Raw genomic sequence first — 23,096 nt, forward strand, 5'->3', positions numbered from 1 at the left:
CGCCTTATAACAAATGTCAGCAACAACATCACGAGCAATATCGTGTCGAAACTTAGGACCAATATCTTTTGCACAATGAAGTGCGTGATCCCCAAAGATGTCAATGGGTTTGTTGCAGCTTGGACATAAGCCATTCTCAACAAATAGTGGGATACCTAGGCGATAGCAAAGCACATCTCTGAATTGTCTAGGACCAAGGCACTGATTAAGCCCACTAATGGATACATCCAATAAATAATCCTGTAACTAGTGTAAATCCACTAATGGCTTTTGCGTTTACGATAGAGAGTTACAGACAGTTAACTAGTGTAAATTTGTGACCAAATGCCCCTCCTGTGGATGAATTTGAATCACATGATATGTCTTGAGCCGCGTTTGCTCCTATCTTCAAAATTGGGTATCTTGGCATAGCCATTGGAGTCATAGGTTGGGCCGCCTAACCGCAAAAACCTAACTGGTGATGAATGATAAGCTGGAATATCAAGCTTCACGCCACTGTTGAACCAAAACCTAAATAGGATGAGTTTCAGCAAAACCAAAAGTTTTAAAAAGCAGTATACGAGCTTAAATTAAAAAATGAAATGCAACACAAGAACAAACAAAAAACGTTGAAGCAAAAGATTTTTCAACCAAAGTTATTAAGAAACAAAAGAAATCTCAAAGATTAAAAATCAAACAAAAATCTTTGTCTTACCAGAGCATGCCAAATATGTAGTGCACATGCTTCATGTGAATTCAATGCATATTCATTCTGTTCGTGCTGCGATCATTCAAACAACAAAAAGTGTGGATAAGATCTCAAAACAAGAAATTTCCTGCAATTGACACTTTACCATTGACCTATAAAGGACGCAATGCATAGGGGGCATCTGAACTGCGACTGATGCTTTACCAACTGAGCTAGAAGAACGCAATGGGGGATGCATTTAAAGAATGAGCTGAACTCGGGAACTCTCGGCCAGAGAATCACACACCACTAGACTAAATGCCATGTTGGCGTTCTTTGAGTAGAAACACCGATTTTATACGCTGCACATAAGTTGGAAATCTCATGGTAACAAAGCTTAACTGACACCGTTATGTCTTTTTTTACATCAAAAGTAAGAATGTCTAGAATGTACCTTACCCACCAAAGATAAGAAAATAAATATACCGACTTTCGTCTCTGTTCGACTAGTAGGTCTCATAGTCAGGCAGGCTACCACCAACTGTGAACCCTGAGACATGAAATCCTAAGGAAACTAGAGTCAATAGAGCCCCCATTGTCAATTGGAAGCCTATGGAGAAACCAATAAACTGTAAACCCCCAAGGACTAAAGTAGCTCCGGAGGTCTACATAACAGAAATAACGATGTAATTTGAATTGGCAGAAGAAAGAAAAAAGAAAAGAAACAAATTCGGCTTTGTTCCTCGAATTGATCTGTATGGATGCATGATCGATCTTCTTAGTCAAGAAGTGAAATTTGAGGAAGCATACGAGTATGCCGAGGAAACCAAATGCGGTTTTATGGGATTCCTCGAATTGATCTGTATGGATGCATGATCAATCTTCTTAGTCAAGCAGTGAAATTTGAGGAAGCATACGAGTATGCTGAGGAAATCAAATGCGGTTTTATGAGACTCTTTACATGGTTTTTGTAAGTTTTATGCACTAAGATGTGATAAATTATACGCCAGAATAGCACATCAAGTGCCTCGGACAAGTAGCTTATAAAACAAAAGCTACAAGTTGGGGATCTGCAATGCTCAAAATGAATTAAGTTCTTAAGATATTGTTATGCGGACAATGGCTAAAACCATTCAATAAGTTCTCCTCATTTGTTGGTTAAGACTTTTTTAAAAGGTACAGTTCTGATACAAGAGATCCTGCACCAAAGAATCGACTATGGTTCATCCATGCGTAGTAGATGCAACAGGCAGTCAGAATCAATCATGGACTAAGTTAAGAAGATTTTGGTTTATGTAAATTGTATGTACCCAGAAATATTTCCAAGCACAAAACCACGTGGATTTGGTGATGATGATGATGAAGGTTATGGTTAATAACACAAAACAACCAAAATTAACAGAGACGCAAATTTAACGTGGTTCGACAGTGTTGCCTACATCCACGGACGAATCCCCGTAGGGAGAGTTATTTTATTGATGTGATTTATACAAGTGATTTTTGATCCCTTTTAGGGTTTGATGGTGTATTTTCCCCTATCAGGGCCTCTTCCTTTAGGGTTATATAATTCCCCTTTATTTATATAATTGAATATATGGGTTAAACCCTAATTTCGAGATAAACTTCATGTGGAAGTAACTTTGTCATCAAGTCATCCAGAAACTTCCAGAATCTTCTTCCAGGGTCTTTGCACTGGATTGGTGAAAACGGGCCAAACTGACTTGGGCTTGCAGATTTGACCAACGACCTTGACTTTGACTGGAAGGGTTGATTTTCACCATTGACTGCGACTATCGATCTTTGACTGGCAGACTTACTTGACTGGAGACATGGATGGAGACTGGATGGAGGCTGGCTGACAACACGATTGGCAATTTGGCTGGAAACTGGTTGGCATCATCACTGGCAACATGGGTGGAAACTGGTTGGCAGCATCACTGGCAACATGGGTGGAAACTGCACGGCAACACAACTGGCAACATGGCTTCGACAGTTGACCAACTGTTGAATTTGACCGCTGACATGTCATTGACTTTGACCGTTAACCGGTCATTGACTTCATGGAGCACTGGACTAGTTGGTAGCTGCGTCGGTTGGTTGGATAGCGGACTTGAATGGGCCACAATGGTTGATGTGAAACTGAATTGCAGCAGTTGCGTAAAACTTAGACTGGCAACAGTTTTTTGAAAAAACGAGCTATCTTTGAAGTCACTGAGATGGAATCTGTGGTTTGAGAAGAATAAAAGATCTTTTGAAGATATTAAACCAAGTATGCACAGATTCAAGGGCAGAATCATGAAATTAGTAAATGAGAGTGGGATGAGAACTACAGGTACCAAATAGAATCAAAACTATGATCAGGAGATCATTGAAAAGTTTCACTCAGGGATAAGAATGTCCAGGTTTCAGTACATTAGAACATGTTATTGGCATCCACCTGAACAAGATTATGTGATGTTTTATTGTGATGGCTCATCATTTGGTAATCCGGGGTCTGTAGGATTTGGGGTTGTTGTTAGAAATTCAAATTGTTAGGTGTTAGGTGCTCTCTCTGGTGGTATTGGGGTTGCTTCCAATTATCTTGCAGAATCTTATGATATTATGTGTACATTTGAGCTGGCTGTTCAATGGAATTTGTTGAAGATAATTATTGTATCAGATTCTAAAATTGTTCTTGCAGAATTTGCTCAGGGTAAAGTCCCATGGTTTCTTAAGGGAAGATGGAGTATTGCTACAAAGAATCTCAATCTAATAAGATATCAACATTGTTACAGGGAAGTCAATTTTTCTGCAGATAATATGGAAAAAAAAGGAGCATCTTTAGCAGCAGGAGTTAGGCAAATATATCTTGGAAGACCTTAGTGTTTGCCAAGAGTTGAAATGCCAAATGTTGAGTATTATAGATTTGGATGAAAAGGAGTGTTAAAGTGTGAGTATGGGGTTTGTTTATGGGCCTGTATTTTTTACTTTTAAATTTTAGTTTCTTGTAATTGGCCTGTAATTTTTGGCAATATCAATAAAAGTTATGTGATTCAAAAAAAAAAAAAAACTGGAATGTGTGTCGGCTGTTATTGCAAGCGAAACTTGAATTTGCGGGCTGACAGTAATTTCTGACCAAACTAAGTAGCAATAGCTATTTATATAAACTGCTATCAACTTCAAGATGAGATGCGATTGTTTTGAGCGAAAAGGCAATAGCCATTGGTGAGACTCTTCAATCGCTGGGATGGCAAAAGATTTTTTGTGCCACTGGACCATCTAGCGATCTTGGATTTGCTGCTGGATATGACAGCAATCTTCATATTTGTCAATAGTTACATGAGACAGGATAACAACAGTGATGTAAAACTAGACCGCAACAGTTGTCGCGGAACCAGAATGCAATGACTATGGTAAACTAGATTGTGACAGCCATATAAAACTTCTCTGCAGCAATTATGAGCAAAACTGGATTACAACAGCTTCGAGAAAAGATGCGATGCATCAACTGCGGTCAGTTGTACTTCAAGAGGAGTGAGCAACGCTACACTGCAGCAGCTCCGATAAAATGCATTGCAGGAGCTGCGAACAAAGCTGAACTACAGCAGCTGTGATCAGCTGGATGGCAACAGCAACGAGCAAAGGTGCATTGCAGCATCTGTGATCATCTGGACTACAGGAGCCAATGGCTTAGCTGCACTGTAGCAGGTTCGATCAGCTGGACTGCAAGAGCTGCGAACAAAGCTGAACTGCAGTAGCTTCGGATCATTGCACTGTAAAAGTTGTGGAAAAAACTGGAATTTGTACACGGGCAGGTTGTGGGTAAAAATCGACACAACAACATTCACAACTTTGAGGATTTCATAATGGCTTCATTGGTGATTAAATGCGATCTCTTTCGATGTCGCTGCTCCAAACCTAAAAATGAATTTTCTCCAAATGACGAAATTCTAGCTTAACGTTGTTGGAAATTGACATTGAACCGGAATGAGCCGAAAATCACCCAATTAGGACGCACCGCAAAGAAGCTATCGAACAAACAAACTTGTATATGATGTAAGTCAGGGTCAATGGATTGCTGACATGGCAGGAGCAGCCGATGTGGCGCAACTTCTACTGACATGGTCAAAAACATGGTGGAAAGTTCCTAATGTGGAAACTGATATGGCAAGATGCTAGTTGACTTGGCACCCGGTGACGACACGGCATTAACATGCTCAATTATTTTTTAATTCAAACTCATGATTTTTCATCTCCAAGTTGTAGGGAATCGAAATACGATTCCAACGAGCTAAAAATCACTCAATTCAGACTTAAAGCGAAGAAGTTATTGCCGAAACAAGAAATTCACTTAGGACTCGCGCTGTAGCTGATGTGGCACTGCTGACTGGACAACCTACTGACTGGATCACCCTGTTGACATGTCACTACTAACTGGACCACCTTGCTGACATGCCACTGCTGACTGGATCACCATGTTGACGTGTCACTGCTGGCTGGATCAACCTGCTGACATGTCATTGTTGTGTGGACCAGTATTGATGACGTGGTAGTTGACATGGCGTCTTATTGCTGACAAGACCCGATGATGGTGCAACCTATGATGACATGTCACTGCGCAGAGATGGTTGGCAGCATCACTAGCAATATGGGTGGAAACTGCACGGCAGCACAACTGGCAATATGGCTTCGACAGTTGACCAACGATTGACTTTGACCATTGATCGGTCATGATTTTGACCGCTGACAGGTCATTGACTTTGACCATTGACCGGTCATTGACTTCATGGAGCTCTAGACTAGCTGGTAGTTACGTCGGTTGTCAGGATTAGAGACTTGAATGAGCATCAAATGGTGATTCCAAAGCAATCTGGTTCAATATTGTGGCGTTTTTACTCATCGTACAAAGTTAAGAAGAGTTTGGTTTATGTAAACATTCAAGCTCAGATTTAATGAGTGGGTTCATATAGTTAAATTGAAGGATGATGAGCAAGAATCCTTTGCAAATAAAAGAAGTCTAACATCAGTTCTAAGAACAATTATACTAGAAACAAGCTTAGAGTTTTATTACGCACACTGACACTATTAACACACAAAATACTAGAACCCAATACAAGACTAATGCAGAGAGACACATTTCATTCATTAGTAATGGGACTCACTTTAACCAGAAATCTGAATAAATTTGGTCTCAGGTTTCTTCTCTTCAACTTTAGGAACACTCACAGTAAGCACTCCATTCTCCATAGACGCCTTAACTTGATCAAATTTAACATTCTCAGGAAATTTGAACCTCCTTAAAAACTTACCGCTGTCGCGTTCAACTCTATGCCATTTATCAATCTTTTCTTCCTTCTCTCTACTTCTCTTACCACTTATCTAAAGCACTCTTCCTTCTTCAAATTCAACTTTCACTTCTTCTTTTTTAATACCGGGAAAGGCATCTCAGAAAATATGAGCTCGGGTAGATCAACTCACAAGAAAATATGAGCTTTCGGGGTTTCTTTCCAGTCGATTCTAGTGTTTGAAAATTGTGATGTTTCTTTTGAGACTTCAAAACTAGCCGAAAATGAAAGTGCAGAAGAGGAAGTACCTGAGAATGGGAAATATTGGAATGGATCCCAGATGATTAGTGAGAATGGGTCGAAAACGGTTATCCTCTGGTTACCGAAGAAACTTGCAAGCATCAACACTGTTGTTGAGATTTTCAGGTTTCGAGGGCTGAATTTGAAAACTGAGAATTTGGGATCGGAAGTGAGGAGGTCGTAGACACGTAGGTATCTCAGACTGTGTATTATGTTGCAGGATTAGACCGAATTGTTATCTCGATTGAATTCATCTCTTATATAGATTCATAAGGATTAAGCATTAAGGTTTCTACATCATTCTCGATTATTCCAGAAAATTGAAGAACAGTGTCGCTTCTAGAGACGTTTATTTTCTTTTTCTTTTGGATGTCAACATTTCGTACCAGAAAAGGTTTTGTATAGTAACCTCCGTTGATATTTTAACCAAATTAGACCTAATTGAAAGGTCACCCTAAGCTAATGCAAAAAATTTCACCATCCACAGAGTTTAATTTGAATACACAATGATAAAATGGATGAACCTACTTCCATTTACCTCCATCGAACTACACCTCTCTCAGTCATCGGTCCAATCAATCATGATTTATATGGGCTGTACCAGCTCTACTAGGGGCTGGTACCATTCTATTGATCCAACGGTTAGGATCGTCAGGTTTTTTTGTCATATATGAAATGGTATCATCCCCTAATAGAGCTGGTATCATCCCATATGTAAATCATGCAATCTTTTTCTCTTCCTGAAATACCGATTATTTTTATCTATTTATTTGTTGCATCCGCAAGACTCTCTCTCACGACCATCCATAGGAATGCACATGAATGCTACTCGCATTTCTCTCATATGCCTTGTTATTGTAATTTCTTAGTGTACCAGTCCAAATATAGTTGATCCTACTGCTATTTACCATCTTGTAATAACCCTTTAGTAATATAATAAAACCATGCTTCAAAAAAAAGTGATAGGAATGCACCCTACTAAAGAGTAATTAGGAACAGTGTCACCTTTTAGCTTGCATGCTAATGGGAGTCACCAATTTATGTGGGAGTATACCATTTCTAAGGTGAAAGATGTTTTTGTCTTATTAGAAATTTGGTACACTCCAAGTAAATTGTTACCCCCTATTATCAATATTGCATTTTAGTTCATTTGTTCTTGCCACACATATCCTGTGAACTTAGGAAATTCCTACGACAATGTACAAAATGAAATTTCTGTTGAGCCAGTTGGATGGTCAAATGGATTTTTGCACTCTGGGAAAGAAGTGGGTGGTTGACCGACAAGCGTCAGGACAAAGTGTTGTCGCTGGCGTTTGAAGTACAATTGCTGGCCTGCGTATGAGAGCCGCTGGCGTTTGAACCAAGACCACCAACGACTACTTTTGAACGTTCACCGGAACGACTAGTTTCTACCTCCATAAATACGGCTCGAGTTTAATATCACAAATTCATAACAATCTTTCATCCGATCAATCTTTTCTTAATTTCAATTGCTTTCGATTTTCACCCATGAATATTCCTGATTTGATTCTTCTGAGGAAGATATGGATGTTAGAGAAATGCGCGGTCGAACTCGCAAGGTTTTTTATCTCAAGCTTGTTGTCAAGTTTAGTTTCCAAAACTATAAGTCTTGATTTCTATTCTATTTATAGCTAAGTCTCGGATTAGGATAGTAAGTGTAGTTGAGCATTAGACTTCACGGCGTTCATCGATTGAAAACGAAGAACTACTAAGGAGAGCTTGTGGAACTTCATCAACAAAAGGTATGTAGAGACTTGAACTCATCTATCACTCAAAAGTCTATCTACTCTATCTCCTATTTGAGACAAAAGTCGTATAGCTATATAGACTTCGATTATACACATTTGATATTTCGAGTTGAGTTTAACTCGCTTACATATTTCTCGAAATATGTGTTTATAAGCTTTCGCTTTAATCAAGTTCATCTTATATTCTTGACGAAATTCAAAAGATGATCATGTGAAAATCTGCCCGGTAACATCTTACATGATTTGTGTGAGATAGTCATTTGATGTAGACTCAGAATGTTTCGTATTGATCATTCGATCACTTGAAAATTTCTTTGAAGCTGATGGTTTGTGTGAGACAACTATTGTTGTCTTCTAAGAATGTTTCAATCATTGACATGGGAGTTTAAAACAATTAACCATGATTGGATATAGCACAAGATGCGTACTTGTATGCTAAACTGTTGCATGTTATTCTAAGTTCGGGAACCATAGTATGCATATTTGTATGCGTACTGGTTGGTTGATGAAAGTCAGGGAACTTATTATGCATACTCGTATACGTACTAGCGTAAAGTTCATGTCCGGAAATTCATCTGAGTTTGGAGGTATGCGTACCCGTTCGCATACTGGCGAACCCAAACTAAGTCCGCCACATAGGTATTCGTACTCGTTTTCATACTTGAGTAGGTTCTGTTATAAAATCGGTTTGTTCATGAACTAATACATTTATATATTAAAGAATGCAATCTTTTGCAAATGAAAGTGAACGACTCTGGAACTAGTTTCATTTGAGTCATTTGAACTAGTTATGGTTAAGATGAATAAGGTTGATATGAAAGTGTTCATATGGCTAACTTCGGTTAACTATTGTTGAGCCAACAAGGTGTACACGTTTAGGTACGGTTACTCATATATAAATGAAGTCACTTTTCATTTGTTTGTAACAATCTAAGTTCAATCTTACGGTTGAAAGATATTTGCTTGAGTCTAACCAGGTTTTCATTTGAATGCTTTTTTACCCACGTAGCATTAATTGCAAACCCTGATTTGAAGACCATATAAGGGAGAACTCTAGCAACTGGGAAACCTAATCCCTACACCTACTGTGTGATACTAGTTGCGGCTAGAGTCGATTCTCTTTAACCTTAGGTTTTTCTCAAACCCTGTAGGTTAACGACTTGAATACTTCATTGGGATTGTGAAGCCGGACCTAACTATTTTCTCTATAGTTGCGTGTTCTGATCTTGATGTTTTCCATCGTATTGAGTACTATCTTCTCTAAGATTTTCTCGAGATTTAATCTCCGATAGGCAAGATAAAAAGTAGTCACAAACATCTTCATCTCATCGTTTGTGATTCCACAATATCTTGTTTCGCTACCATACAATTAAGATTATTGTGAGGTGATTGATTATATTACTAGGCTGTTCTTCAAGAATATAAGACCGGTGTATCAACTGGTTCATGTTCACCTTGATTTATCAAAAGACGGAACAAAACTCATAGGTATTTTTGTGGTAGACATATTTATCTATTCAATAGACTTTTCTGTGTGAGACAAATTGGTTTATCAAGTCTTCGACTTTGGGTCATAACAACTCTTAGTTGTGGGTGAGATTAACTAAGGGAATCAAGTGCGCAGAGTCTTGCTGAGATTCAAAGGCGTAAGGAACGCGATTGTACCTTGATCAGTGTGATATTGGTTAGGGCTGAACTACATTCCAGTCCGAAGTTAACTTGGAGTAGGATAGTGTGTGTAGCGGCTTAATACAGTGTGGTGTTCAAATCTGGACTAGGTCCCGGGGTTTTTCTGCATTTGCGGTTTCCTCGTTAACAAAATTTATGGTGTCTAGGTTATTTCTTTTCCGCATTATATTTGTTTTATATAATTTAAATATCACAGGTTGTGTGTAGTTAAATCAATTAGATAATCCAACCTTTGGTTGTTGATATAAATTGGTTGACACTTGGATATTGGTCTTTGGTACCATCCAAGTTATTTCTCATATTAATACGGCTCACAGATTTCTATCTGTTTGATTGCAGATTGATTTGAGAAATTGAGATACAACTCTTGGATATATTTCCATTAATTGAGTCTGACTGTCTAGTTGATTCTCTTGGAATTATATTGGAGTTTGTCCATACAGATTTCCTAAACGAAATATTGGGTGAGGTTGTTAGACCCCTGCTTTTTCAATGGAGATGGATGGAATATTGTATGAAGAAGAGGAAAAAAAATGTGTAAGGATCCGCAAGTAGGTCAATGGCTATAGACTATCAAATAACGATTACGCCGTGTATTGACCTAATTAATTTGCAAAACAAATTAATTAAATCATAATTTAGACAAACGAATAGTACCAGTAGATAGATCTCGAAAAATTGTGCGAAATGGACTACTTGAACGCGTCAATCGGACACCGGATGAAGAAGATATCACACGTGCAAATCGGAGTGGAAATTAGTCACCTTGACCGACGACTTGACCATTGACCGACACTTGACCATTGGAGGGAACATTTGACTTCACCAGATTTGACTAGACCTCTTTATTGAGGGGACCTTTGTATAGGAAATACTTACCCCTTAGTGGTATTCTAGTTATTGGATAGTATAACTTTTAAAATGGAATTTGATTTGGGGAAACTATTTTGATGAAGAGTTATTTCTTCATAATTGTTGTCCTGTTTCATAAGGTTTTGAAGATTGGAATAGAAGATACGTAGACAGAGAGATACTTAGAAAGAGAGATAGAATTTGAGAGTATTAGTTATATAGTAATGGTAGATAGTGATGGGTTGAGGGTTAGAAAACTAGTTTTGGGTATGGAGAATAAGAAGATCATGATATGAGAATTGTAAGATGAATGGAAAGATGATGATGTTGATTAAGAGTTTATAGTTTGAGTTGTAATAGAAACCATGAAGGAGTAGTCGGAAAGGAAATTGAAAAGTAGAGAAGATAGTGTTGGAATTTTGAATAGAAATTTGAGTTAGTTAGTTAGTGTGAATGGATGTGTCCACTCACTTAAACCTTTTCAATATGTAGTGTCTTATCCCAAGGGATGTGACTCTCCACTAAGGGTTATGACTCTTCGTGAAAGGACTTCTCCAAGAGTCACATCTAACCTTTATAAACCCCAGTCATTCTCCATTGTAAGTATGTTTTTAGAGTCATGAAACTAGTACTAGAAATTTAAGAGTTTGCATGTGTCTTCAAGAGTTAAAGAAGAGTTTGTGCTACATTTATTCGCGTTCGCTGTTTGGTGTTATCGAAGTGCTGCGAAAAACATCGACGTATTGTTGAATGTTGGAGACATATGTCGCTAGATCTGTAACAACATTATATACAGGGCATCAAATGTCTTAAGTAAAGAGATTACTCGCCTCAATACACCCAAACAAGTTTAATACACCCAAGTAAGTTTGTTTAAGTTTTGTGATTGATCATCTTCTTCTATCCTTCTTTTCTTGTGTTGTTATTGGTATTACGAAACGTAATACATGTTACAAAGAGTTGTAACGGATCGGTGGATAATACACGAGTTGTATTATTGGAGAATCGGTAACAAAGATACTTATCCAACAATCTTAAGACATTTGATATCTTTGTTACTGATTATGTGTTCAATCTCTTAAACATTGAACTACGATCTGAATTTCGATTTTGGTCGAAAGACATATGGATGTCGAAAGTCATAACAGACTATGGTGCATTCTTTTTGAATTGGTTAAATTTCAATTTACGCATTCAAAAATAGACCATATGTTGGATCAAAAATGTCTTAGGTGTGAGACAAACGTTGCTTGGATGGCTTGGGCATGGGGCTTGCCTGTCAGGGGATTATCTACGGTTTACTCATACCGCAGTACAAGAATTAGAGCATGGAATGCTGCTATGTGTGTGCCGACCACAGAAACTTACCCAGTATTTTGGAAGTTCTCTCTTCATTCCCTCCACATATGCATCTGTCTTTCCATGCATATTTAGATCCATTTAAACATGGAATCTCTTGAAAATATGTACCTGTCCGTTTTCCTTTCAGTGGAACCACTAATTAGTTTGGTAGTGTTTATACTGATAAGAGACATATCGTACATGAAAGGGTACATGACGATTAGGTGTACACGGTTTGAATTGACGGTTAAATTCAACCTATACGTGGCAGTTGAATGTGATTTTGATTTTTCAAATAAAAGATGGAATTTAGAAGTCACATTGACAGTAGACACAAATGGTGTGTATTGGTTAGTGTTTTTTTTTTTTTCTTCTTCCTTCAAAAAAGAAAAAAAAAAGGAGAAGTGATCTGAATTTTCGGTTACTAGTTTAGTAATTTAGTAATATAAATTCAAACTCGAAATTCATGTCCATTGGAAGACATGAATGGTGTCTCTTAAGTAGCAACTCTTTGAGAAGGCACGTAGTTGATTTATAAATTGCTACTCATGAAGAAACAAACTCATACTCGGTTTGAATCTCCGATTCTCTCTAGTTGGTGTTTTTCCTTCTATCAGATTTGAAGGTTCAGTTTTGGCAAGGTTGTGGAGATTTTGGTGGATCTCCCAACTGGATAGGAAGTCGCATAAATCATTTTATCCGTGTATACAAGATAGTCTGACGTTGCCCACCCCAATTTTCAGAATTCTTTTTGGAGTAGTGGAAGTATTTTTTACAAATTTCAGAAATCTAAGTCTCGTTTTTGCGAAATTTTTCGAAGAGCAGGAAATCAGTTCTAGCCCAAAATGATTTTCCAACATTCTTGGTTGCTCTTTTGATTTTGTAGTAAGAAATGAAATTTGTAGACCACGATTTTGTCTTGATTACGCATTTTAATCTCCATGCGAAAGGTATAACAGTTCGAAAATTGTTGCACATATTTGAAGAGGCGTGTCTCTTCATCAAACCGCATCAACAGATCGTTGGTGACTTTGATTGGCCAAGGCATAAATACTTACACTTGAATGCACAATGGCACACAAACGATGTACTTTTTTCATGTGGCTGATCACGATAACTGCCCATGCGAACTTACACGTTTAAAGCTTGTTGTCATGTTTTCTATAATCAGAACTTCTTCTTTTTGGTTTATCCTGATCTGATTTTTAGAGAGTATGATGGACTTCCTTGAAATCCAGATTAATTGGATTGTCATGGTCGCACATAAGGCGCATTCAAGTATGATTTTTTCTGACGTATGGTGAAGTTTTGGTACGCCAAATCCTTGAAGTTCAGAACACCATCTTCAGTTTCATGACATTTCATATTTGAGAATGACATGAAGTGTGGGGAGATCAAATGGAAATTTTATCATTTGTGCGCAGTATTTTGCATTTTGAAAAAAAAAAACAGTCCCGTAAATGGTCAAGTGACTGGATAAACAGAGGATCCATTAACGTTTTTGTGTCGTTCTTATGGAACCTTTATCAACAACGTACTGGTATATATATATATATATAGTGGTTCATGGATTGAATTTATATACAGTAGTTGGTTTTCTGAAACGGAGATTTTGCTCAAATCTAATTTGGGTAGAACATCATTCTTTCACGAAGTGTTTTCTTTTGGGTTTGAACCAATTTGAAAACGGATGAGTCCAGTTTTGTAAGGGACTTACGAACTGTCAGTTGGCCTGAATCAATAAGGATGTCGTAAGCATAATTAGATGGATTGATTACTGGCACAATGATGGTCAGTTTGCCAGTTCGCAATCCAATTGAACTTTTTCAAATGAACTAAGCTAAAAATGGAGTATCGATCTTGAACGGCACTAATATGGGACCAAATCATCAGTGTCCATTGATGATCTTAGATCTTATTGGAGATGACTAGTTACAATGGACTAAGTGGAATCAAATCATTACATACGAAAAGTAAAGTATGAATGGATAATTCCTGTACCCTTAATTCTGTTGGTACCATAAGTTTGTTACCATGTCAATACCCAATGTGCCTAGAAGAAAAACACTCAAATTTCGCAGTGGAGAAATTGTCTTCAGTGTTTTGGGTTTGTAGGGTGTGTTTATCATTGCGATTGTTTTTGGTTTGGCTCTATAACAGTAGTCCAAAATATGTTGGAGAGATGTGAAAAATTATTAGTATTGTGTCAGCCATAATCAGAAACTCATTTCCAAATGGAAAAGTTTCAGTAAATTGGAATTCGACACACTGTCCGTTATGGGTGAATTCTTAAGCATTTGATTAAGAATTATTAGTGCAGATCATTTTTGGATTTCAAAAGAAAAGCATTTGGACGTAAATGTTTTATAATGGACGGTGCAAAAGTTCAGTGTGTGGCACTGGCACCAATCCATGAGTATCACAAATGCAGTTTCTGGCATTGGCACCAATCAGTAAACATCACAACCAACTATGATTATGCATGATGAAACATGGTTTCTGTGTACACATATATCTCACTATCAGACACGTGTATATAAAAAGATACGTGGAAAGCATGCAGGCCAAAACATCAAAACATGATGCGTCACGAAACACCAAATAAACCCCGAGAAGTTACTTTATCTCATCCCCAAAAGAGAAGCTAAGATCAACGGTGGAGAGAAAGTTAGCTGACACGAACTGACAGGGGCAGAAGACACTTGTCTGACACGAGCAGACCCCTCAACTACCCGCATTAAACACTCTGAGCAGTGTACGTGTCGACCAACCTGTGGAACGAGCGAGGATGCCTCTGCGGGATCAAGGGGCAAACGCAGACCTCCGCGTGATGGACGCAAGGACACAAGAAGATAAGGTTCCAACGGTCTTCAGAGATGGGTCCCACATTCTAACCTTATAAATACCCCATCTCCACCAAGAGGAAAGGAGATCGGAAAAATCAGGAAGAGAAGGAGAGAGAGAGAGAGATTGCAAGGGTAAGTTAATCACTTAGGAGAGAGAAACATGTAAACCCAAAAGTCATTCGACTATTCGTGTAACCGTGAAGAACATAGTAAAACAACAAACCCCGTGGATGTAGGCCTTAGTGCTGAACCACGTAAACCTTGGTCTTATTTACATTTCAGCACTTTACATTTATTTAGCTCCATGGATGTTTACTTATATGTTTTGTTTTCCTTAATACTTATATCCCATGCGCAAACGCCTCGCATGGAGTTGTTAGATGAGGCCATGATAAACCCGAAGGTTTTGAGCCAATGAATCAACACCAGGATATCATCATCACAATCTCTTTAGATGATAATGATTGATTGTGAGCGTTCGGACCCCCCCGCAGGTTTGTGTGCTCACAATTTGGCGCTAGAAACAGGGATTCGTCCCGGTAAAAGATTTATCTTGTCCTGTGATTTCATTTTAAATTGGCATATGATTGCTCTGATTTATCAGCTCGGACCGTATAGATCATTCGTTAACTGTATTATGTTCAAAAACCCACCTTTTATCTTCGATAAGAGTTATTGTTCTAATACGCGGATTTACAATTTTCGTAGTTTTTATACTAAGAATCTCCTTTAATAAAACTTGCGTGTATTAAAACTTGCGTGTATTAATTTTCGTAGTTTTATACTAAGAATTTTCGTATAGATCTCCTTTAATAAAACTTTAACCCGTATATTATAACTTGCGTGTATTAATTCTCTCCTGGAAGATTGTATTTCGCCAACTAACCCGCTTCACGCGGATATTCCCGTTTTTGTTGTTTGAAATAACCTATGCAGGAAAAACGTATTGTGAGTAAAGAAGGCAAGTTTCGACGAGATTTCATTATCAACAAAAGGGCACGTGATGGAAAAGACGCAGGAAGCAAGAAAATCCAAAGCTTTGTCAAAAGAAACACCCAGGACAACCCCGGTCATCACCCGAAGCAAGCAGAAAGGAGATAAAGCTAAAATGACCAATCGAAGGCAAGATACTGCGGAAATCACTTCACCTATGAACGCTAATTTAGTTGCAGTGGAGGCTCTCAGAGCAGCAACGACAAAGTACGGGGAGGCTGCGGTAGTCCCGAAGGCTGCGGAGGCTAGCAATACCTTCGCCATGAGTCAACTTAATCAACCAAGAGAAAGGGTGGATGAATCCAGAACATTCCAACCCGCGCACCTTCTAACTTTTGGAATGCCACTAACAAATGATCAAAATCAAACCATACCGGCGGCTCTAGCACCGCAGAGGGGCGCTCACCCCAATTTGGAAATACCAGCAACCGAAGCTGAACCCCTGCCACCTTTAATACAGACCATGGAGGAGGGAGGCACCATGGCTGTAGCAGCACGCGCTGGGACTCCCAATCAGGGGTCCAACCAATCACACCGACTAATGGCTGAGCTTGAGGAACTGAGGAAGAGACAGCAGGTTTACGCAGAAGCTGTAGCCCTGTTGGCCAGAGAAAATCAAGATTTAAAGGAGCGGATTGCTCTAAGCACGAAGACCAACCAACAACTTGATGAAGCAAGCTCCAAAGCACCAGAGCCAAACCGAGACTGTAGAGTCATCATAGCGGCTAATGAAGACGCGACAAGGGGACGTAGCGTATCCGACCCAGATTATGACGATGGAGAGTCAGACGGTAATGAGCCGAAGAATTTAGAGCACCAACGCGCAATGGAGGAACTACGAGATGAGATGATGGCCGAGATCAGGCAATTAAAAAATAAACAAGGCGGGGGGAGGTTAGAAGAGGTCATGAGAGAATCTAACTCCATGCCCTTAACTCATCGCTTGGCCAACACCCCTATTCCACTGAAATGCCATGTCCCAACGTTCGAATGCTATGATGGATCCAGCGACCCTGGTGCACATATTCGGTACTACAACCGTGTCTTAGCTAGATGGGGTCAGAACGACGCCGTACTCTGCAGATACTTCCCGTCAAGCCTGAAGGGATCAGCGTTATCATGGTTTGATAATCTTCCACCAAACTCCATCCACTCATACGACCAACTCGCAGAGAAATTCTTAAGAACATACATGTACAACAAGACTGTAAACACCAGAATGGATAAGCTCTTTTCACTAGAAATTGGCTACAAGGAAACCACGAGGGAGTACACTAACAGATGGCACAAGATCTTCCAAGCCATATGGAGCGTGGATCCAGTGGTAAGCATCAATTGCTACAAATGGGGCTTAGACCGAATGAGTCCCCTATTTGTTGAAATTCATGGGAGCGTGCCCAAGACAGAGGGAGATCTTTGAATAATCATCGAAAAGCACGCTCGACTTGAAGAAATTCAACGGGAAAACCCGAGGGCATATCCGCAGAGGTCTCACCGCACCAATTCAGCGGAACAAACCAATGGGGCCAAAAGGAGTTTCTCAGGGGAGAGACCTCACGAAGATAGGAAGGAACGAAGGGATGAACGAAGAACAGGTGACCGAAAATTCGAAGATCAAGTTTACACGAAACTCAACGCTAGCTATGCTCGTATCCTACGAGAGATCAAAGGGAGGGAAAACTTAGAGTGGCCATGGTCTAAGGGAAAGCAGCCCCCGAGATCCGAGAAGTCTAAAGATTACTGTGAATATCACTGTTTCAACGGACACCAGACCGAAAAGTGCAAGAACCTTAAAATAATGATCCAAAAATTAATTGATGCGGGAAAGCTCAAACATTACATACGAAAGGATGTTACCGAGGACAGATCCAAGCGAACCAAACCAGTCCAACTTCCGGAAGGAAACCGAACAATCAACACCATCTCGTGTTCCGAAGCCACGGTACCCTCACTCACAGCGCAGATTGGAAAAAGGTTACGGAAGCAATTCGAAGACCGCTGCGAGTTATATAAGGTCGATGGGATAGCGGTGGACGAACACGAAGAATGGATGGAATCTCCTATCATCTTCGATGCCGAGGATATCGAAGAAGATATGGAAGACCATAACGATCCCTTGGTCCTAACATTACCAGTAGCTGGATGTAACCTCAAAAAGATCCTCATAGACGGAGGAAGCTCTGTAAACGTCCTATTCTATGATGCGTTCAAACGGATGAAGCTCCATGATGAACAGTTAATGACCTCTTATCACACCATCTACGGATTCAATGGAGCAGCCACGAAGCCCTTGGGAGACATCGTGTTGCAGGTTAACGCAGGGCCCATGAAACTGGAAACCCGATTCAGTGTGGTGGACACCCCTTCCCCCTACAACGCTATTATTGGATGAAAATGGATACATAAGCTCAAAGGAGTTGCGGCAACATACCACCAATATCTCAGATTTCCAACACCTGAGGGAATAATGGAGATCAAGGGAGATCGGATCACTACGCGAGAGTGCCAGGCCACTCAGGATCATATCAACAATGAGCAAAAAGAGCAGCGAAAAATCCGAAGAGTAAAAAATCAAGAAACCGCGAAAGAGAAGGTCGTAGACCTGTTCCTTAAGGAAACTACAGGAAAGGGCTTGACGAAAGATGGTAATGTCCAAAGCACAGAAACAAGTACCTCGACAACCAGCGAAGAACATAAACACGCTAAATAGCAATTAAAGAGCGTCCCAGTCCTCGGAAACCTGAAGCCTGTGTTCACACCAGTAGAACCCGTAAAAGAAATCAACATAGGAACGGAAGAAGACCCGAAGATGATCAAAATCGGGACCATAATGGACGAAGGAAGAGAACATTCCTTAACCAAATTACTTAAGGAATATGCGGATGTGTTCGCCTGGAAGTTAGGAGATATGCCGGGGATCGGCCCAAAAGTAATCCAACATGAACTACGCATCAAACCGGGCACGCCCCCGTTCAGGCAGAAAATACGAAAAGTGGCTCCAGAGTATCATGAGGCAGTAGAAACAGAACTTCGGAAGCTACTAGACGCAGGATTTATCAAGGAAGTCAAGTATCCTACCTGGATCTACAACATGGTCATTGTTCCTAAGAAAAATGGAGCGGTTAGAATATGCATCGACTTTACTAATCTCAACAAGGCATGTCCAAAGGACAGCTATCCCCTACCGAGCATAGACCAGCTGGTAGAAGCAGTAGAAGGATACGAAGAACTATCATTCATGGATGGACATTATGGCTACAACCAAGTAGACCTGGCAGAAGAAGATCAGCCACACACAGCGTTCTATACCCCACATGGCCTTTATTGCTATACCAGAATGCCTTTCGGACTTCGAAACGCAGGGGCAACATACCAAAGGATGGTCGATGCTATCTTCAAGCCATGGATTGGAGGAACCCTAGAAGTCTACGTGGACGACATGCTCGTCAAAAGCAAGCTGCGTAAAAATCACCACCAGGACCTGAGGAATATCTTCGAAGCAATGAGACAACATCACATGAAAGTGAATCCGGAGAAATGTACTTTCGGTGTCACCTCGGGGAAGTTCCTCGGGTATCTGGTAAAAAAAAGGGGCATCGAGGTAGACCCAGCAAAGATTCAAGCCATAGTAGAGATGTCGTCCCCAAAGAATCTAAAGGAAGTGCAGAAGCTCAATGGGTCTATAGCAGCATTGGGCAGATTTCTTGCACGGTCTTCGGACAAATGCAAACATTTCTTCAATATTCTCAAAAAAGGGAGCAGGTTCGAGTGGACCGCTGAATGCGAGGAAGCATTCCAAAAAATAAAAGAACATCTAGCCTCAATCCCGATCCTGCAGAAGCCAGACCCTGATGAGGTTTTGGCACTGTACATAGCAGCAACGGAGGACTCAGTCAGCGCGGTATTAGTCAAAACCAATACAAAGGTAGAACAGCCTATCTATTACGTCAGCAAGACCCTCAATTCTGTGGAAAGAAATTATACTAAGATTGAACAACTCATCCTCGCACTGGTATGGGCTACCCAAAAACTGAGAACCTACTTCCTAACTCACCTCGTCAGGGTACCATGCAAAGCACCATTGGAAGCAGTCCTCAAAAGCACGGGAAAAGTGGGCCGAATAGCCAAATGGAACACCCATTTGGACCAATTCAACATCATTCATGAAATTCAACATTCTCAGAAGTCCCAAGTTCTGGCAGATTTCTTAGCAGACCTCCCCCTTGACAACGACGAAGAGATTAAGGGAATACCAGAAGCCGAGGAAGAAATCAAGGATCCAATGGATATCCTCGAACCTGCGAGTCAAAGACAATGGGAAGTCTTTATCGACGGATCTAAAAATAAGGAAGGAGCAGGAATAGGCATTGTCATTATCACCCCAACTGGAGAAAGGATTATACAGGCACTTAGATTGGAATTCAAAGAGCATACCAACAACATTGTTGAATACGAAGCTGTCGTACATGCCCTACGTATAATAATAGAGATGGGGGTAACCGATGTAAGGCTGACAAGTGATTCGCAGCTTGTCATACGAAAAATAGGGCTCGAGTATAATGTGTACGATGACACCCTCTCCGCTTACATGGCCTTGGTCCAAACATTGGCATCACAAATCCCGAATATTAAGTTCCGGCACTTATGCAGAAGGGACCTCAGGCACGCGTATGCCCTAGCATATATATCATCCATGCTGAGGGATAAAAATGCCGAAGCTATTAAAATAGCAAGGGTATACGAGCCTTCGATTGCATCTCAATTCTCCTTCGCTACCAATCAAGATACGGTGGAAGAAAATATCGAAGACCAGGTAGGAGAAGACATCCATAATGACTTTGACGAAGAGGATATCCTGTCAAGAGCAAATCAAGACGAAGACTTCAGCAACGAAGATGACTGGAGGGTGACAATACATGCCTTTCTCGAAAAAGGAAGCTTACCTGCGGATCAGAAACAAGCTAGGAAGATACTCTCCAAAGTGGGAAGATATGATCTTCGGGATGGGGTCCTGTATAGGAAATCCTTCCTTGGACCATTACTACGTTGCTTGTCCCGGAAAGAGGGGCATCGAATTCTAAATGATATCCATTATGGTGACGCGGGGAATCATAGCGGCATGAGATCAGTAGCTGACAAAGCAAAAACGCAAGGATATTACTGGCCGACAATGATACAAGATGCCGCGAGGATGTCCCGACGATGTGAAGAATGTCAGCGCTTCGCAAAAAAGATCCACGCGCCGGCAACAATGTTAAACTCCGTCGATAGCCCGTGGCCATTTGCAAAATGGGGCGTAGACATCGTCGGGCCTTTCATCGAAGCATCAGGGAAGAGACGATTTTTGATAGTAGCCACGGACTACTTCAGTAAATGGGTGGAGGCTAAGGCCTTGGACAGGATCAGAGACGCGGATGTGTTTACTTTCATATTCCAGAACATCATTTGCAGATTTGGTATACCCGCTGAAATTGTATCTGATAACGGCAAGCAATTACAGGGAAAAAATATAGACATGCTCTTCGATACTTTCAAAATAAGAAAGAACAAGTCCACCCCCATATACCCCCAAAGCAACGGACAAGCGGAAGCTACCAATAAGACCCTCGCCCTTATACTCAAAAAAAAATTAGACGAGCATAAGGGAAGATGGTGCGAACAACTGCACAATGTGTTATGGGCATACAGGACAACACGAAGATCCGCCACCGGGGAATCCCCGTTTCTTCTAACTTATGGAGCTGAAGCAGTCATACCTACGGAAATCCTCATGCCAACCACGAAGACCGAAGCTTGGGAGAAAAACCTCACAACAGATATGATGTTAGAAAGGTTGGACGACTTGGAAGGAAGAAGGGAAGTAGCATTACAAAAGATGGAAAATTATCAACGAAGACTAGCAAGGGAGTACAACAAAAAGGTAAAGCTGCGGAATTTTGTAGAGGGGCAGTATGTGTTGAGAACAATCCCACTGTATCAGCAAGAAAAGAAATGGGGAAAGTTAGGACCCACGTGGGGAGGACCTTTTATAATACACGACGTTGCGGGTAACGGTTCCTACTACCTTCGTAATCTAAAAGGCGAAATCCTCCGGCATCCTTGGAATGCTAAGTGGCTCAAACCATACTTCCCATAGGAGCAACGCAGATTCGAATCTGCTTGGAGTGTACCAGAAGAAGAAGGGAGCCTGACCGCTCCACATGTTTCTATCTCTGGAAGAGGAATTGCAGGCCTCAACTTATCAATCAAACAAGCTTTCAAATTATCAAGTCAGCGGAATCTACCGACAATATTGGGGAAAGTAGTTAATCTACAATCTCTCAGGGCTCCCCCATCAGTGTCCATAAGTGTAGGACCAGGGGGAAGGCACCCAGCAGAAAGAGATACCCAACCAATCTTAAGGCAACAGGTCGACGGAATGGGTGTGTAAATATTTTAATCCCATATCCTAGAACGTTACCCCGGCCCCCACCGTCTGGGAATCCTCTGGCCCAGGATTCGCCAGCGGGGTGACAGGTCTCAAGACGATCACGAAGGTACCTTCCTTCAGTATCGCACCCAAACACTTAAAAACTTTTGTTTTGTTTTTTCACAAATACTTAAAATAAAAACAAACCAACATTGCAGGTATATCAAGAAGAAGATTCATTTCATAATGGATGATTACAAGAGGTGAAAGACCAATTCAAGGATACACATCAAAAAATATTCCTTTTACAGGATATCAGCAAAAAATATTCTTGTTACATGATTACAAAAAGGGAAGGATAAGGATGCCGCGGACCCTACAAAATGCTGCGGTCTCTACCTAGATTGCTGCCCCATCGGCAGGATTATTCCGAAGACTTGAAGGGACACTCCCACCAGAAGAGGGTCCCGAGGAGCCGGACAAGGCAGAAGGAACGGGACGACTAGGATAGTTCTTCACGAGACCATGCTCGTTCTTTAAGCCAAGTTTTATCCTCTCCAGCATCTTGTTCGTCTCCTCGGCCAATTGACAACGAGCCTTGTGCTTAATAACTGTTGTCCGCTGTTGGGCTTGGGATAATAATGAAGATAGCCGATTCACTTCTCTAGAAGCAGCACCAACGGCCTCCTCGCGGGTTGCTGCTAAATTCTTGAAGTGATTGGTCTGTTCTTCCTGCTGCGCTAAGGAAGATTGAGCCTTTTCAAGTTTTTCATTTGTAACGCGAAGGCGTCCCTCGAGCTCTGAAAAAGACAACACCACGGAGTTAGCGTAGAAAAAAAACATGGTCACACTCGATGAAATGGGATTATACCTTCGACACAAGCCGAAGCCTCTTCATACTCATTAACAACCGCATCTCGCGCTTCATCAAGATGACCATATTCCGCGGATAATTTCTTATAGTCT

The sequence above is a fragment of the Papaver somniferum genome, chromosome 4 (assembly GCF_003573695.1).
Source record: "Papaver somniferum cultivar HN1 chromosome 4, ASM357369v1, whole genome shotgun sequence".
Classification (NCBI taxonomy): domain Eukaryota; kingdom Viridiplantae; phylum Streptophyta; class Magnoliopsida; order Ranunculales; family Papaveraceae; genus Papaver; species Papaver somniferum.